Source organism: Oncorhynchus nerka, linkage group LG1 (genome assembly GCF_034236695.1).
Source record: "Oncorhynchus nerka isolate Pitt River linkage group LG1, Oner_Uvic_2.0, whole genome shotgun sequence".
Taxonomy (NCBI): Eukaryota; Metazoa; Chordata; class Actinopteri; order Salmoniformes; family Salmonidae; genus Oncorhynchus; species Oncorhynchus nerka.
Window position 1 is genome coordinate 14,495,399 of NC_088396.1, and position 17,383 is coordinate 14,512,781.

Consider the following 17,383-nt stretch of genomic DNA (forward strand, 5'->3'; position numbering starts at 1 on the left):
AATCAACATTACAATGTATTTTAAACACAGACCATTTTAAAATGACTTGATCTTCTTATGCATTGTTGTTTCATGTTACTTCCGCTTCAGAATCAATGAAAGCCTTTTGGTGCCCATACGAAGTTACTACCTCATTATTGCTAATACATCTGCTTGTGTCATGTTTGTCCTGCCTGTGTCATCCCAGGTCATCGCCTGTGAGCAGCAGTATGACTCCACGTATGACGCCCACTGTGACGTGTGGTCACTGGGCATCACAGCCATAGAGCTGGCTGATGGAGACCCCCAATTGTCTGAGATGCACCCCATCAAAGCCCTCTTCAAGATCCCACGGTAAGGCACTAGAGGGCTCCATCTGCACACAGCTGACTGGGACAGATCAGGCACACAGCTGGCTGGGACAGATCAGGCACACAGCTGGCTGGGACAGATCAGGCACACAGCTGCGTATACTTTCATAAAAAGCCTTTGATTTTTGTCTGGAGGAAAATGGCAAACTGAATTTAGAAGTGGATCATCGCAGAGCCCTTTCTCTGAAAATAATAATATGCCAAGAAATTGTAAAGATTCTTAATGTTATTTTGTGTGCTCATGAAATGCAGGATAGACCTGGTAGAAATGCATTAAATTAGGAAAATAATTAGTGTGCTTCAATGCGTGTTTCCAAGCTAAAACGCTAGATTGTAAATTCAATTGAAAATTCCAGAATGATAAACTGAACAGAAACTTAATCAAGAGTAAATGGAACAATATTTGGCCTTACCCTTAAAACTGTTATTTAATCAGAAAAATCTCTAACGTAAACACAATTTCTAATGAATAATTACTTGAAAGCTTTGATACTACAAGTGACTGACCTTTTGCTATCGGCACAGTCGCACAATTATCTCCCACTTTGGTGAGGATGAGCCCTTTTGATTGCAATTTGCATTGGTGATTAGCTCCATTCACATTGAGATGAGGCTGTCACCAGCCACCCATCACAATGTTATCTCCACCCCACCAAACCTGATGAGAAACAAGCATGCGTCGGTCGTGTCGCAGGAGTTCTGGTAGCCACAACAGCAGTTTATCACACCAAACTCAAGGGAACGTAAAACAGGTCACAACAATTAAAGGCGCAGAGAAAGCTCTCCTGGTCAAACGAATGCTCCCAAATCGCAGAGCCTGGAATAACACTCTGCCGGGTCTGGGATGGGGCATGCATTCAGTCATCTGAGTTGATAGGATGGAATCATTTCAGTGGGATGTACAAATGTTAGCTCCTAAATTCTGTATAGTGCTGAAATGGTGATTGGCCTGTTTTTGGTAGAAAGAGGAAAACGGCAGACAACACCTTAAAGAGATGAAGCTATTGACACAGTCCCAGAGCAGGTTTTTGCATTTTGTGTTAAGGATGTTCATTTCCCTTAGATACCATTCACTACAGGTCATGATCAACAAAGAGAGGGCATGTACATTTCTCTCCTTTTTAACATTCATCCCTTTTTATTCACCTTTTTCTGAAATAGTTTGACTTTCTGAGTGATTTGGAATACGAAGAGTTACACGTGTGCACCAACCTACCTTTGTTGAGACTGGGGTTTCTTTTTCTAAATAAAAATAGATACTTGGCCCTGGCCCATAAATCTTTTGAATTGGGACCTTTGGCTGGGCAGCTCCAGGATAAATCAAAGTGTGAGCACACTGAACCATGAAATGATTCTGTTAAAATATATTTCTCCATCAATGCAGCACGGCGGTCACAATTATAAGGGGAGGTTGCCTGACATTGTCTGTCGTATGTGGATTCTATTCGAAACAGAAGACTTGTGTCACGAAATTGTGTATCGGCGTGCTGCACTTTTATTCTGCACATTGAAGAGCACAGAAATGATAATGATACACTATAAATGACCTTAATGATTGTAAAGAGGTAGATTTAATGATTTGGGGTGTTGTTTCCTACGAGTGTTTCACATGCTTCAGGAGCTCTTTAAATTGACTATCTCATAAGCCGTAATCAGAGCGGCTTCTCCTGATAAGCATTGTCCTTGGGAATAACAGGTTTCATAAAAATCTCACTTGTACTCAAACATGCTAGATTTTCTTATGACATTAGATCGTATGTCCTTACACACGTTCCTGTATTTCCATCTCACAGTCCAGTCAATGGGACAGTATATTAATCTACTGTGTAAATCCCAAGATTATTCCTAGGAGGAGGGCATACCATTCCAAACATGGTCACCATTTGGTATAAGCATTAAGAAAAGCACATTGGATGTGTCTATGAAATATGGTAATAACTGCATATTCAGTGACACTGTCTAAATCTAATTGATGCATCTCTTTCTGGCTCCATCTATTTCCTGTGGTTTTGTGATGTCCCTGGCAGTATGTAATCCTTGGGTTGAGATCTGAGAGGGTTCTGGTTGTTTTGGCTGGCTGAGGTCTATGCCCCTCGGTGTACTGCAGCATCTCCTCCACGTCGTACAGCAGATGGAGTTGCCTGAGGGTGTGGACTGTGCAGATAAAGCAACAGCACCATTAATGTAGCCAGGCCTCTGGGGGCAGGAACACTGGGGCTGAACACAGGCAGGACTACTGCAAGCCATGTGATAGAGCTGTGGATTGGCGGTGGGAACTTACACAGATGGTATCCCTTTCACAGCGACCAGTGTGAAGTGCTGAAAGGAGTTCAGATCACTGTCAGGGAAGCTGCTCTGCTCCTCCACTCCATTTATACCTGCTGCTTGGTCCTCCTGTCCACAGATAGCATCAGATACAAGGAATTGTATTGATTCCAGTACTATTGTAAATCAGCATTACAGATGTAGGATCTTAATTAGAGCCAGTTTGCTACAGAAGGAGCAACAGGAAATGTGAATTATTATGTGGATTATAATTAATGGACATTTTTGTAGGGGTTGATACATTTTTCAAAAGGGAAATGACAAACTTCAGATGTCTGTTTAAACCTCAAATACACTATACGTTTGACATATCCTGCAATGCAGGAAAGGTCTGATGCGACAGGGTGATCAAATTAAGATCCTACATCTGTAACAGTAAACTAAGGCGGGCCCAGGATTCATTCAGTTGCAGATAGACCTCCAAGAGCCAAGTACAGATCCTCCACTACGGAAACAGATTATATGCCCATTTTTAAAATGGGCTGGATGTAATTTTTCCTGCTATATAGTATGTAATGTATGTGGGGCCCGTGGTTATTATGAATGTGGGTAATGGAGCATATAAAAGGGTAAAGCTGTAAAACGGTTAACTGCAGAATTAATTATGGATACTTGAGACGATGCTCTCAGATATTCAATATGTGGGAAGGTTAATTGCTTGAGCCAATATTCTCCATGCTGTATTAGCCAAACCCTGACAAAAGTCCTGTGTAAAGTCATAGGGAGAAGGTTGTGAAGGTTAACGGTAATTGGCAAAGAAGTCCAAAGCTGTGTTGATCCACCCAGATCCCAGTGGATATTAGCAATATATATAACTGGGCTTTGTGTCTGTCGGAAGGGAGACGAGAACTGAGGAAGATGATGGGAGTAAATGATGGCTTGTCAGAGGCAACAAAGGCAAATTAAATCATAGGGCAAGTGAGCGGAATCCCAAGCAGTATTCTGGTGAGAGGTAATACACCAGCCAAAAGCCACAGGTGATGTAAAGGCTACAGAGCAGAACAGTCATGGGTGAAAGACATCAATACAATGTTTACTGTTTTCTTTTACCGATACTCTTCATCCATTTTCAGGGCTCAGAATGTGAAATTGACACCTGACTATCAGCCACACAGAAAGCAGGCTTTGGTTCAATGTTCAATGTGAACAGAATACTTAGCAGAATGTAAACAGTGGTTATTGTGTTGTGATCTTGACATTAAAGAATACCTGCACTGATATTTACTAAATCCTGTGTGGCTTATTCATTAGAGCATGGTACTTGGAATGCCAAGGTTTGTGGTTTTGATTGCCACTGCTTGGGCCACCCATATGAAAGTGGTATGCATGCCTAACTATGGTGTACATATGCATTCAGCCCATGTAACATTTTGGTGATTGGAATGAAAGGCTGGGATTAGGGTTGAGGTTAAAATGTATTCTTGCTCTTCTACAAACAGTGAGACTTTTTGATTGAGAAGTTAGTTTCAATGTTAACTCACAGCTTCTGGCACAGACATTTCACATGTTGGGCATTTTGGAATGTATGTGGCAGATAATTACTATTGACTACATGCCAGCTGGCCGATCCATCGTAGATTGATAGTGTCTATGAATGTTGCTGATCTTGTACTGTACTCGTCCCATGTTTGTATCTCTCTTCTGTAGGTCTTTTAAGCATCAGGAATAGTTTTTCAAAGGAGGCTGAAAAGATTTGGCATGGGCCCTCAGATCTTCAAAAAGTTCTACAGCTGCACCATCGAGAGCATCTTGACTGGCTGCATCACCGCTTGGTATGGCAAACGCTCCGCCCTCGACCGCAAAGCACTACAGAGGGTGGTGCAGAAAGCCCAGTACATCACAGCCATCCAGGACCTCTATATAGGTGGTGTCAGAGAAAGGCTTGTAAAATCGCCAAAGACTCCAGCCACCCAAGCCATAAATTGTTCACTCTGCTACCGTCCGGCAAACAGTACAGGAGCATCGGTTCTCGGTCCAACAGGCTCTGAGACAGCTTCTACCCCCAAGCCATAAGACTCGTAAATAGTAAATTAATAGTTACCTGGACTATCTGCACTGACCCTACTATAAACACTCACTAGACAATATACACTGAGGGATATGGGAGTCCCATAGGGCGGCCCATAATTGGCCCAGCGTTGACTGGGTTTGGCCGGGGTAGGCTGTTATTGTAAATAATAATTTGTTCTTAACTGACTTGCCTAGTTAAATAAAGGTTCAATAAAAAATATTTAAAAAGTGGATTTAACATCAAGGAAAGAGTAGGTGTTCCTAATGTTTTGTACACTCAATGTACATACTGTACACACACATACACACACACTTTTACACTCATCATTTTCAGCTGCTACTCTGTTCTTTATGTTACTCGTATTATTATTCATCCTGATGCCTAGTCATTTTACCCTGCCTTCATGTACATGCAGTGCCTCCGGAAAGTATTCAGACCACTTGACTTTTTCCACATTTTGTTATGTTACAGCCTTATTCTAAAATGTATTAAATAAATATAAATCCTCAGCAATCTACACACAATTCCCCATAATAACAAAGTGAAAACAGGTTTCTAGACATTTTAGCAAATGTATAAAAAGAAAATAACTGAAATACCTTATTTGCATAAGTATTCAGACCCTTTGCTATGAGACTCGAAATTGAGCTCAGGTACATCCTGTCTCCATTGATCATCCTTGACATGTTTCTACAACTTGATTGGAGTCCACCTGTGGTAAATTCAATTGATGGGACATGATTTGGAAAGGCACACACCTGTCTATATAAGGTCCCACAGTTGACAGTGCATGTCAGAGCAAAAACCAACCCGTGAGGTCGAAGGAATTGTCCATAGAACTCCGAGACAGGATTGTGTCGAGGCACAGATCTGAGGAAGGGTACCAAAAAATGTCTGCAGCATTGAAGGTCCCCAAGAACACAGTGGCCTCCATCATTCTTAAATGGAAGAAGTTTGAAACCAAGACTCTTCCTAGAGAACAACCATCTCGGCAGACACTCCACCAATCAGGATTTTATGCTAGTGGCCAGACGGCAGACACTCCTCAGTAAAAGGCACACGACAGCCCGCTTGGAGTTTGCCAAAAGGCACATAAAGACTCCAAGACCATGAGTAACAAGATTCTCTGGTCTGATGAAACCAAGATTGAACTATTTGGCCTGAATGCCAAACGTCACATCTGGAGGAAACCTGGCACCATCCCTACGGTGAAGCATCATGCTGTGAGGATGTTTTTCAGCGGCAGGGACTGGGAGACTAGTCAAGATCGAGGCAAAGATGAAGGGAGCAAAGTACAGAGAGATCCATGATGACAATCTGCTCCAGAGTGCTCAGGACCACAGACTGGGGCGAAGGTTCACCTTCCAACAGGACAATGACCCTAAGCACATAGCCATGATAATGCAGGAGTGACTACGGGACAAGTCTCTGAATGTCCTTGAGTAGCCCAGCCAGAGCCCGAACATCTCTGGAAAGTCCTGAAAATAGCTGTGCAGCAACACTCCCCATCCAACCTTTACAGAGCTTGAGAGAATGGGAGACGCTCCCCAAATACAGGTGTACCAAGCTTGTAGCATCATACCCAAGAAGACTCGATGCTGTAATCAATTACCAAAGGTGCTTCAACAAAGTACTGCGTAAAGTGTCTGAATACTTACTTTTTATATAAATTAGCAAAAATGTATAAAAACCTGTTTTTGCTTTGTCATTATGGGGTATTGTGTGTAGATTGATGAGGGGAAAAAACAATTTAATCAATTTTAGAGTAAGGCTGTAACGTAACCATACATGGAGAAACTACTTGTTCTCCTTCATCATATAGCTTTTAAGACCGAATGCACATCTGCTATTTTGGCAGTTTCAACCTATGAGGAGAAGGATATTGGTTGTGTGACAGTCCAATCATGAGCAGAACAATCCGTGTTTAGAACATTATGCATCTATCTTTCTATAATGCATTTATTCTATGCAGGCACACTGTGATACTCCCTCCCAGTCCATCCTACAATACCCTGTGTTGGTGGCGAGCCTGAAGACAGCAGAGAAAAATGTTGCAGCACTTCTCCTTGTTCACTCATGTGTGCTCAACAGAACTGTTGGCTCTCTCAGATGATAGATGAGCTGGAGTTTGAGCAGGTGGCTCACAGACGAAGTCTTTATTATGTTTTCCCATACTGCTGCACTTTGCCCCTTTTCAAGGCCATCAGGCTCGCTTTGTTTTCATGCTGTTGCCCCTCGAAGTTCAAAGGCTGCCAGTGTCTTTACTTTTCCACAGTTTAATGATGAACTGTGTATTCCTATATTCTATAGCTCTATCTACTGTATGACTTTGGTTGTCAGGATTCATGTACATTTTCCAATCGTTTTTTTTTTCATGTCTATTAGGAAAATGGGAAGAATTATGAGCTCTGCATACAAAGTATCATACCCCTATGTTCCTCTATTCTTTTTTGTCTTTCTTCTGAGCTTAGTAGCAGACTTAATGCTTTAAAAGTGGTGCTGACAACCACTGATTTTTGGCTCAATCCACTGTGACACACATTTGACAGGAGGAGTGCCCAGGCCTAAGATTTAAATAAGCCAATTGTGTTTACAATATGAGTCGGTGCTCCCACAAATACTGGAAGAAAAAAAGATGCCTGAATTTGCTAAGCACAATGAGGGTACTTGACAGTGTTATCACCAATGTGCTGGTGTATTGACTTTGTAATATATAAGCAGTGCAGCAGTACAACATCAAGGCAAGAGCATAGCTGCAGGCTCATATTATAGTTTGTATTGAAGCAGTCAGTTAGTAGGCTTTGATCTGCACTTCAGAAAGGACTGTCTGTCTGAATCTCTATCACAGACCCGAGCGACTTAGTGCTGGAAAGAATGACACATTTTCTCTGAAAAATAAAGATGTTTAATAGGCTCTCGTTTATGTGTAGCCTATAGCTTTGTTCTTGATGATGTTTTCTTGTCAAAGAAATTAGAACCATTTGTTCTTGGTTGTTTTTTCATAGCTTAAATGTACATAGCTTTTCTTCAGAGTCACTGTCTCCATTTAATAAATTAGTCAATGATACATTGAAGATTAAGCTTGATAGCTTAAAGGGAGCCAAAAACCTGCGGACTCTCCTTCACTGCAGCCGACGTGAGGAAAACATTTAAACGTGTCAACCCTCGCAAGGCTGCAGGCCCAGATGGCATCTCCAGCCGCGTCCTCAGAGCATGCGCAGACCAGCTGGCTGGTGTGTTTACAGACATATTCAACCAATCCTTATCCCAGTCTGCTGATCCCACATGCTTCAAGTGGGCAACCATTGTCCCTGTTCCCAAGAAAGCTAAGGTAACTGAGCTAAACGACTACCGCCCCGTAGCACTCACTTCCGTCATCATGAAGTGCTTTGAGAGACTAGTCAAGGACCATATCACCTCCACCCTACCTGACACCCTAGACCCACTCCAATTTGCTTACCGCCCAAATAGGTCCACAGACGATGCAATCTCAATCACACTGCACACTGCCCTAACCCATCTGGACAAGAGATATACCTATGTGAGAATGCTGTTCATCGACTACAGCTCAGCATTTAACACCATAGTACCCTCCAAACTCGTCATCAAGCTCGAGACCCTGGGTCTCGACCCCGCCCTGTGCAACTGGGTACTGGACTTCCTGACGGGCCACCCCCAGGTGGTGAGGGTAGGTAACAACATCTCCACCCCGCTGATCCTCAACACTGGGGCTCCACAAGGGTGCGTTCTGAGCCCTCTCCTGTACTCCCTGTTCACCCATGACTGCGTGGCCATGCACGCCTCCAACTCAGTCATCAAGTTTGCGGACGACACTACAGTGGTAGGCTTGATTACCAACAACGACGAGATGGCCTACAGGGAGGAGGTGAGGGCCCTCGGAGTGTGGTGTCAGGAAAATAACCTCTCACTCAATGTCAACAAAACAAAGGAGATGATTGTGGACTTCAGGAAACAGCAGAGGGAGCACCCCCCTATCCACATCGACGGGACAGTAGTGGAGAGGGTAGTAAGCTTTAAGTTCCTCGGCGTACACAAACTGAATTGGTCCACCCACACAGACAGCGTCGTGAAGAAGGCGCAGCAGCGCCTCTTCAATCTCAGGAGGCTGAAGAAATTTGGCTTGTCACCTAAAGCACTCACAAACTTCTACAGATGCACAATCGAGAGCATCCTGTCGGGCAGTATCACCGCCTGGTACGGCAACTGCTCCGCCCACAACCGTAAGGCTCTCCAGAGGGTAGTAAGGTCTGCACAACGCATCACTCGGGGGCAAACTACCTGCCCTCCAGGACACCTACACCACCCGATGTCACAGGAAGGCCATAAAGATCATCAAGGACAACAACCACCCGAGCCACTGCCTGTTCACCCCGCTATCATCCAGAAGGTGAGGTCAGTACAGGTGCATCAAAGCAGGGACCGAGAGACTGAAAAACAGCTTCTATCTAAGGGCATCAGACTGTTAAACAGCCACCACTAACATTGAGTGGCTGCTGCCAACACACTGACTCAACTCCAGCCACTTTAATAATTGGAATTGATGGAAATTGATGTAAAATATATCACTAGCCACTTTAAACAATGCTACTTAATATAATGTTTACATACCCTACATTACTTATCTCATATGTATATACTGTACCCTATATCATCTACTGCATCTTTATGTAATACATGTATCACTAGCCACTTTAAACTATGCCACTTTGTTTACATACCCTACATTACTCATCTCATATGTATATACTGTACTCGATACCATCTACTGCATCTTGCCTATGCCGTTCTGTACCATCACTCATTCATATATCTTTATGTACATATTCTTTATCCATTTACACTTGTGTGTATAGGGTAGTAGTTTTGGAATTGTTAGGTTAGATTTCTCATTGGTTATTACTGCATTGTCGGAACTAGACGCACAAGCATTTCGCTACACTCGCATTAACATCTGCTAACCATGTGTATGTGACAAATACATTTGATTTGATTTTGATAATCCACCCCCCAAAAATACAAATCATGAAACTCCTGTCAATTTGGTGAAAGCCTATGTTCTATCGGTGGGTAAAATAAAACATTTCCCCACGACTTAACTTCTAAGTGGTCCTTCTGTGAAATCAGGAAATCGTGTAGGAACTCGTTATAGCTACATGGTTCTCGTCACACAAGATGGGGGATAAAACATCATCACATTTCATAATTTTTCAAAAATCAATTACTTGCACACCAAATCAGCCAATAGATGGTATGGGCATACCTGTCTAGAACACATTCGTCTATTTCTATCATCATGACAAAGTATACATTTCACTTAGATGTGCTCATTCTAAACAGTGTACCAAACGCTCCCTGCAAGTCTGTTGGAAACGTGCGAAAAGGCAAATGTTGCCATAGCAACGTACTCTGCACACGCCCTGGACAGAGACGACCTGCAAGTTGGAAGTCAGTGAGATATACCCCTAAATGGATTGTGCAGTTTGTTTAGGCGATTGTACAGCTAGCTAGCTACTTCACATAATGACATTGACGTTGGTAGTATTGTGTGTAGCTACGTTTTCTAGCTAGCTAGCCAGCCCAGAGAGAGCATTGCATTGTGGGTCGACTTGAGCTGCAACATATTTCCACAATGATTTTCACATGTTGCTACCAACCAACGACAAAATGAAACGTTTGTTCACCGGAAAATATTATTTTCACATGTTAGTGTTATTTAACACTATTAATCACATGAATTAGTGGTTTGGGGTGGATTATCCTTTTAAGTGTATAAATGCACCCTATCCAATATTACATTATCACTCATGAGCGAAATCATATTGATTATAATATGCGTGTAAACATAACTGATCACTATCTTCCCCATTACATCATTTCTTTAATTTCTTTGGTGAGCATGCTGTGAGCTGTGTATAGTGTAGACATGATCATGCCCAGTATTTGAGCCTTCTTTACTGCCCTGGCTTCTTTCCTGATACATGTATCAACCACTGAACTAATCTTGAGGTACTCGTTATAGATGGTCTCTTTAAATGCTGCTGACAGAGGTATTACCGGGTCCCATAATTTTGGCTCCCGCTGGCAGATGCTTCCTACCAGACAGTTAAGGAGCTGTTATCATTTGTCACTTTTCTCTTGCTGCCTGGCGTGGCCCTGGCTTGGCTGGCTCTCCACCGGCCTGTACTCCAAATTGTGTAACTCTCAGGTCCTATGACTATAATCAGCACTCAAGATTATACTCAACCATGCTGCTGCTCCAGTCTCATGAGAATGATCTTGTTTATGCCAATGACAACAACATCAATAACTTAAAAATTTCTAGTTCAATATTTAAAAAAATATCTTCATATCCAGGAATGATGATTTTTGTGTTGTGTGCGTTTGTTTCAGACACCCTTCCCCTACATTACGCAATCGAGAGGAGTGGCGCAGAAGCTTCAGTCACTTCATTGCCTGGTGAGTATCCTTCATAGCCGAGTGCTTCCTGCTAAATCGTGTTCCTCTATTCTTACACAGTAATGAGGATGCTGGGCCCGATAGTGGGCAAATATTCCAGTTGGAGAATATACCTACCACTGGCAGCTTTTATTTAAATCGCTTTTTTTATTTTATTGTGCATGTTTATTTGTCTTTATTTACTCATTGAAGCAACCAACTGGCCCCAATGCAGCTAGTTAATGGTGATAAGAACAACATATAAGAACAACATATATGAATTGCAGTTAGTTAATGGTGATAAGAACAACATATAAGAACAACATATTTGAATTGCAGTTAGTTAATGGTGATAAGAACAACATATAAGAACAACATATATGAATTGCAGTTAGTTAATGGTGATAAGAACAACATATAAGAACAACATATATGAATTGCAGTTAGTTACGGGTGATAAGAACAACATATATGAATTGCAGTTAGTTAATGGCGTTTGACAACAAAATATATGATTTGTTACTTTCTAACCAACTGGCCCCAATGCAGTTAGTTAATGGTGATAAGAACAAAATATATGAATTGTTACTTTCAAACCAACTGGCCCCAATGCAGTTAGTTAATGGCGATGACAACAAAATATATGAATTGTTACTTTCAAACCAACTGGCCCCAATGCAGTTAGTTAATGGCGACGACAACAACATATATGAATTGTTACTTTCTAACCAACTGGCCCCAATGCAGTTAGTTAATGGCGATGACAACAAAATATATGAATGTGTTACCTTCTAACCAACACAAGCCTATTACAATGCAAAAATAGAGTACACGTGTACATCTGACTTTTAAAAATGTAATTGGTTTCAATGATGAGACTTCAATCTTTTCCCATTTGACCAATGGAGCAGAATGCACTGGTTACACATTTGGTTCTGGGCATCCTTTGATCACTGGAAATGGAAGGACTTTGAAATTGATATTTTTTAAGCTAGATTGTATCAACCCTTTTATCTTCCTCATATTTCATCACTTTTCATTTCCATAAATCTGTCGCAGAGGAAAAACGAATTCTACTGAATTATCAGTTTTATCTTTAGGACGAGATAAGTAATCAGTCCCTCCAGTGTGGAAAACAAATAATGTCAACATTGGCCCATAATAGTCTCGCTGAATAAACAACCTCAATATCTAGCATGCAGTGCAAATTGGAGCAGCGAGTGAGGCGTAAATGAGAGAGAAAATTCCATTTCTTCAGGGGTTACTTATGGGTGGGGATTTTTCTCTTCCTTCTGTGTTGTTATTGGTGGAAAAGATTGAAAGGCAGTGGTTATTCATTCATTATTAATAATGAAAACATCAAACAGTACAGCTGTGAACCCATAACCATTAGTGGTAACAGACTCATTTATTTGTGTTAGTCATGCATTCCTCAGAGCACCAGGTCTGTCAGAGTTGGATTAGAAGCTGTAGCTGAGTCCAATCTATAGTTGGTGCTACACTACTGCCTTAAAATGCTGGTAAACATTTGCTTGAACCCATCTATCTAAAGGCCTATCACACAGACATTTTGTTTCATAATGCATATTGAACACTGTTTTAATGATGTTATTACCAAGCACCTTTTGTGTGCCTCGTTATTTATTAATTTGGTGTAGCTGGAGAGCTGAAAGAGACGGTTCAAGGCCCACGTGGACAGGAACAAATGGATGGTGCTGTTGTGTTATAGGAACCCTATAGCAGTGGGTTTCTATGGCATTTGTGTCATTTATTGGGAATGGTGGCATCTTTATTGATTCTCTTATTAAAAAGCTCAATTATTCTCTCTCGTTCCGAGAGACTCATGCAACCATTACTTGATTCTTACAATACAATGTTTATAAAACATGTTACGGTAATGTGTTTTTGTTTTTAAACACACACATTTTTATTTCACTTTACATATTCAGATGCAATGCATTTTATTGGGTGTTTTTTTTCAATCGTGCTCTCTCTCAGTAGCATGAGGTAATGGATTCTGTGATATCAGATCAGAAATAATCTCCTCAAACAAAGCCCACCAGGCTACAATGTGTGGAGGGTGGACAATGTTATCAGGCCTGGCACAATGTTTGTGAGGACTCTCCTGCTCTCAGCCGGACCAAATCAAATTTGATGTGCCACATACGTGCTAAACAACAGGTGTAGACTAACAGTGAAATGCTTACTTACGGGGTCCTTCCCAACAATGCAGAGAGAAAGAAAATAGAGAAATAATAGAAAACTAATAATAAATACATAATGAGTGACGATAACTTGGCTATATACACCAGGGTGTGTGTGTGTGTCTACTATTGCTGTTCTGGATAATAAATGCATCATCAGTGTCTGTCCCCGTGCAGCCAAAGGAGCCGTCTTTTTTGAAACAAAGTGACCTGATGTTTAGCATCCCGGCTGCGCATCTCGGCTAATGGCTGCAACCTCTGCTTAATGTCCTGACACTAATGAATTCGAGGAATGAATTTCCAGAGCAGACTGATAGAAAACTGATAGAAAGCGGAAGCAGAGTTTGCAGCCCAGATTAGGTAGCAGGAGTCAGATTGGTATTGTTCTCTTATCTCTTTGCTGTCTGCCTGCAGAGTTGTGTCGCAGTACTATAAAATATATTCAGGCGTTTTAAGTGTTTAGCTGAATTAAAGAATGATGGATGTTTTGAAGGGAAGGGATTTATACTGTATGATGGCTATAGGTAAACATCTTTTCAGAATGAAAGCGGGATATAAAAAAAAACTAATTTCAAAAGAAAGTACTTGGCAGCAGGATTAAATACCCTCGCCATTTGAAACGGTATCACACCATGTCCATGGACTTTTTACCCGTGTAAAAAAAAAATATATATATAATTTGAACAACATTATATAGCCTCTGGATTGAAAATATTTATATCGTACATCATATATGTGAAGGCAGTAGTATAGTGATATACATGACCACCATGACAAAGAGTGGGCTCTAATTAAACACGGCACATAGCAGATAGAGGTCATCCATGGCTGTGCCAAAAACAGAGCTGCTGGCACTGGGGGGCCATGGTGATGACCAGACCATGCTCACAGAGGGGACAGTGTTCAGACACAGAAGCACTGATGAGAAGCTCCATAGAAGCACCCTACTGAGAACACCCTCGTCAGATAATCCAGAGAAATGAGCTTTGTAAGATGTTCAGGTCACCGTACTCTTTGTTTATTTAGTTTTTGTACATGTGTTGACGTCGCCTCAAACGTAAAGATCCACCAGGTGAATTAGTTATCAGAGGTTTTGTTTTAAACCAAGGAAAAGGTTGCACCAGGGTTGGTTTTCGATCTCCTTTATGATGTATTGTGATGTTGTAATTGCATTCTGTCGCTACACAGGTGTCGGTTAAAATATTTTGAGACTCGTCCGTCTGTGACCCGCCTTCTGGAACACCCATTCATTAAACAGGCCCATGGCAAAGGCTCTCGGTCAACAGCTATCCACACTCATCTGCGAGCAACAAGACCTGGGCTCCAAACTTAAGACCAAGTAAGTGTATTGTCACCTCAAAGAATTCCTAATATTTTCAGCTGAAAAAATCCCGAGGCCACTAGGTGAAAAATCTGCCGATGTGTCCTTGAGCAAGGCACTTAAACCTAATTTCTTCTGTAAATCGCTCTGGATTAGAGCATCTGCTAAATGAAAAAAATAAAAGAATCTAAAAGAATCCCCACTGCAGAACTCATTAATGAATTGATGAGCTGATATGTGTATTCTCACCAGTGGGTGGCAGAGTTTTATTTCCTTTCACTGTCCCTTCAAACCAGTGTAACAGATATGATGTGTAGTCAAAGTAATGAGAAGTATGTGATTAAAGAGAAGCTAGGGGAGTGAAACTAATTTGATAGGAGTGATTGTGCTGACTCAAAGTTAGATTAATAAAAGCGTTTTTCTCCCAATGGATCGTTTTTAACAGTGTGACGACGACGAACATTTAGTACAGAGCACTCCTCCACCCATATGATTAAACCAATTATCCATGGAATAAAACACTTCAGTCTCATATTGATTTACTTGTAGAAAATACTAACTGTTCAACCTTGCATTATCACTGAATTTAGAATTATGCAATGATTTTTATCGGGCCTACGGTGAGCTTTTATTCAAGAACAGTTGATTGTGATTGGGAAATTATTCTGTTGACTGCTTATCAAGTTTATTTTAGGACACAGACTGACTGGGGTTCGTAGACTAGATCACACGTGTGCCAATTCTATAAGTCTGACTTACATCCAACCACCACATACTGTACAGTAGAGTATCTTACTGCTGGTGCTGTTATTAAACACATTCGTTTTCTGCAATGTTTGGGCCTATGCCATGGCATTTTTAGTATTTTAGATTGTCCCGGACTGTCTATTTTTTTATTTTGCTGATTGTTAGATCTCAAAGATTATGTTATTAAAAAATATATTCCTCCATTATATTTTCTGCATACTTTCTATCTGGTTTCAGCCGTTTAAGTTCACACTGAAACATTTTACAATCCTGAACAACAAAAAAAATATATATGCTTTTATATATTTTTGGTTAACATTTTGCAGTGGTGGCCACTAAACGCATATAGGGGGAAACACTGCACTTTGTGAATGAGTTCTTGCCCATTTCATTGTTCATATTAGGTTTAGTATATGAACTTGACTGGAATTTCTGGGTGCAATATTTTAGTGGTGATAACAGTTTTATTTTAGAGCTTGTTGTTTTTGTCAAAAGTGCTGATTAACCTAGCGAATCTCGATTACATGTCTATTTGCACACACACACACACACACACACACACACACACACACACACACACACACCCCTCCAATTATCCCAATGCGCCAGCTGCCTCTGTGCTGACCTCTTGCCAGCAGGCCCCATTGTAGAGTGAAAGGTCAAACAGAGATAAAGTGCAATCACAGCCTGTAATAATGGTGGAGTTCTCCCTGGGGAACACCCTTATGGGCCACCAACTACCCATCTAAATGAATGGGTTTTATATCCAGACAGATTATTAGTCATTTAGCTGTACTCTTTAGTCACTATAATGCTTTCTTCACCAATATTTTGTCCTTTTCGCCAACAGACATAAAATAATCAATACTCCTAAAACAGTCATAATAGAGAGCAGTCCTGATGATGATCTGGTGAACCTGGAGGTTTTAGATGAGGTAAGATTGAATACTGTATGTTGACTTCATTGTTGTTGGACTAGAGGACGGTATATGTACACTACCGTTCAAAAGTTTGGGGTCACTTAGAAATGTCCTTGTTTTCCATGAAAACATACATGAAATGAGTTGCAAAATGAATAGGAAATATAGTCAAGATGTTGACAAGGTTATAAATAATGATTTTAAATTTAAATAATAATTGTGTCCTTCAAACTTTGTTTTTTTCAAAGAATCCTTGCAGCAATTACAGCCTTGCAGACCTTTTGGCATTCTAGTTGTCAATTTGTTGAGGTAATCTGAAGAGATTTCACCCTATGCTTCCTGAAGCACCTCCCACAAATTGGATTGGCTTGATGGGCACTTCTTACGTACCATACGGTCAAGCTGCTCCCACAACAGCTCAATAGGCTTGAGATCCGGTGACTGTGCTGGTCACTCCATTATAGACAGAATACCAGCTGACTGCTTCTTCCCTAAATAGTTCTTACATAGTTTGGAGCTGTGCTTTGGGTCATTATCCTGTTGTAGGAGGAAATTGGCTCCAATTAAGCACCGTCCACATGGTTTGGCATGGTGTTGCAAAATGGAGTGATAGCCTTCCTTCTTCAAGATTCCTTTTACCCTGTACAAATGTCTCACTTTACCATCACCAAAGCACCCCCAGACCATCACATTGCCTCCCCCATGATTGACAGATGGCGTCAAGCACTCCTCCGGCATCTTTTCATTTTTTCTGCTTCTCACAAATATTCTTCTTTGTGATCCGAACACCTCAAACTTAGATTCTTCTGTCCAAAACACTTTTTTTCCCAATCTTCCTCTGTCCAGTGTCTGTGTTCTTTTGCCCATCTTAATCTTTTATTTTTATTGGCCAGTCTGAGATATGGCTTTTTCTTTGCAACTCTGCCTAGAAGGCCAGCATCCCGGAGTCGCCTCTTCACTATTGACGTTGAGACTGGTGTTTTGCGGGTACTATTTAATGAAGCTGCCAGTTGAGGACTTGTGAGGCATCTGTTTCTCAAACTAGACAC

At 41.2% G+C, this 17,383-nt stretch overlaps 1 pseudogene; it reads left to right on the top strand.

The window, feature by feature from the left end:
* The window catches only part of LOC115134255 (myosin-IIIb-like), a 104,709-nt pseudogene that overhangs the window by 20,045 nt on the left and 67,281 nt on the right, over positions 1-17,383 (top strand).